The sequence below is a fragment of the Arachis duranensis genome, chromosome 1, assembly GCF_000817695.3.
Source record: "Arachis duranensis cultivar V14167 chromosome 1, aradu.V14167.gnm2.J7QH, whole genome shotgun sequence".
Taxonomy (NCBI): Eukaryota; Viridiplantae; Streptophyta; class Magnoliopsida; order Fabales; family Fabaceae; genus Arachis; species Arachis duranensis.
This window is the reverse complement of record NC_029772.3, coordinates 73378477-73380677: the sequence shown is the minus strand read 5'-3', so window position 1 is coordinate 73380677 and position 2201 is coordinate 73378477.

Genomic DNA, 2201 nt, shown 5'->3' with positions numbered 1-2201 from the left:
ACTATCATATATTGCTGGAAAGCCCAGGATGTCTACTTTCCAACGCCGTTGAGGGCGCGCCAATTGGGCTTCTGTAGCTCCAGAAAATCCGCTTCGAGTGCAGGGAGGTCAGAATCCAACAGCATCTGCAGTCCTTTTTAGTCTCTGAATCAGATTTTTGCTCAGGTCCCTCAATTTCAGCCAGAAAATACCTGAAATCACAGAAAAACACACAAACTCATAGTAAAGTCCAGAAAAGTGAATTTTAACTAAAAACGAATAAAAATATACTAAAAACTAACTAGATCATACTAAAAACATACTAAAAACAATGCCAAAAAGCGTACAAATTATCCGCTCATCACTTGCCTTTGGAGTCTCTTTTCCATTGAGCTCCTTCCACACATATGTCCATAAGGACTGGGTCCAACCTTTGATCAAAGTTGACCCTTCTAGTGTAGGGGCCTACATCTCTTTGCATCATGGGCAAGTTGAATGCCAACCTTACATTTTCCGGACTAAAATCTAAGTATTTCCCCCGAACCATTGTCAGATAATTCTTTGGATTCGGGTTCACACTTTGATCATGGTTCCTAGTGATCCTTGCATTGGCATAGAACTCTTGAACCATTAAGATTCCGACTTGTTGAATGGGGTTGGTCAGAACTTCCCAACCTCTTCTTTGGATCTCATGTCGGATCTCCGGGTACTCATTTTTCTTGAGTTTGAAAGGGACCTCAGGGATCACCTTCTTCTTGGACACAACATCATAGAAGTGGTCTTGATGGGCTTTGGAGATGAATCTCTCCATCTCCCATGACTCGGAGGTGGAAGCTTTTGTCTTCTTTTTCCCTTTTCTAGAGGTTTCTCCAACCTTAGGTGCCATCAATGGTAATGGAAACACAAAAAGCTTATGCTTTTACCACACCAAACTTAGAATATTGCTCGCCCTCGAGCAAAAAAAGAAAGAAGAAGAAGAAGAAGAAGAAAATATGGAGGAAAGGGAGAAGTGTGCGGTTTCGGCCAAGGTGAAGAAGAGAGGGTTGTAGTGTGTGAAAATGAAGAAGGATAGAGGGCTTTATATAGTGAAGGGAGAGGGAGTAGGTTCGGCTATTTAGGGTGGATTTGGGTGGGAAAGAGATTTTGAATTTTGAAGGTAGGTGGGGTTTTTGGGGAAGAGTGGATGAATGTGAGTGGTGAAGAGGTGATAGGAAAGAGAGATTGAGGTGATTGGTGAAGATTTTGGGGAAGAGTGTTATTGGATTGTGTGAAGACTAGAGAAGATGAATTGAGGTAGGTGGAAATCCTGTGGGGTCCACAGATCCTGAGATGATCCTGTGGGGTCCACAGATCCTGAGGTGTCAAGGATTTACATCCCTGGACTAATGAGGCATGTAAAACACCCTCTGCATGTAATCCTGCCGTTCAACGCCAGATTGATGCTTGTTTTTGGCATTGAACACCAACTTCATGCTTGTTTTGGGCGTTTAACGCCCATTTGCAGCATGTTTCTGGCGTTGAACGCCAGTTTCATGCTTGTTTCTGGCGTTCAGAGCCAGCTTTCCTCAGGGTGTATTCCTGGCGTCTGAACACCAGGATGCTGCTTGTTTCTGGCGTTCAACGCCAGATCCATGCTCTATTCTGGCGTTGAACGCCAGCCAGATGCTTCTTAATGGCGTTTAAACGCTAGTAAGCTCTTCCTCCAGGGTATGCTTTTTCTTCTGCTATTTTTTTTATTCTGTTTTTAATTTTAGTATTTATTTTGTGACTCCACATGATCATGAACCTAATAAAACATAAAAGAACAATAAAAGAAAAATAAAATTAGATAAATAAAAATTAGGTTGCCTCCCAATAAGCGCTCCTTTAATGTCACTAGCTTGATAGTGGGCTCTCATGGAGCCTCACAGGTGATCAGGTCTATATTGTAGACTCCCAACACCAAACTTAGAGTTTGGATGTGGAGATTCAACAGCAAACTTAGAGTTTGGCTGTAGCCTCCCAACACCAAACTTAGAGTTTAATTGTGGGGGCTCTGTTTGACTCTGTACTGAGAGAAGCTTTTTACGCTTCCTTTCCATTGTTAAAGAAGAACACCCTTGGGTCTTAAACACAAGGTAGTCTCCATTCAATTGAAGGACTAATTCTCCTCTGTTAACATCTATCACAGCTCCTGCTGTGGCTAGGAAATGTCTTCCAAGGATGATGCATTCATCCTCCTC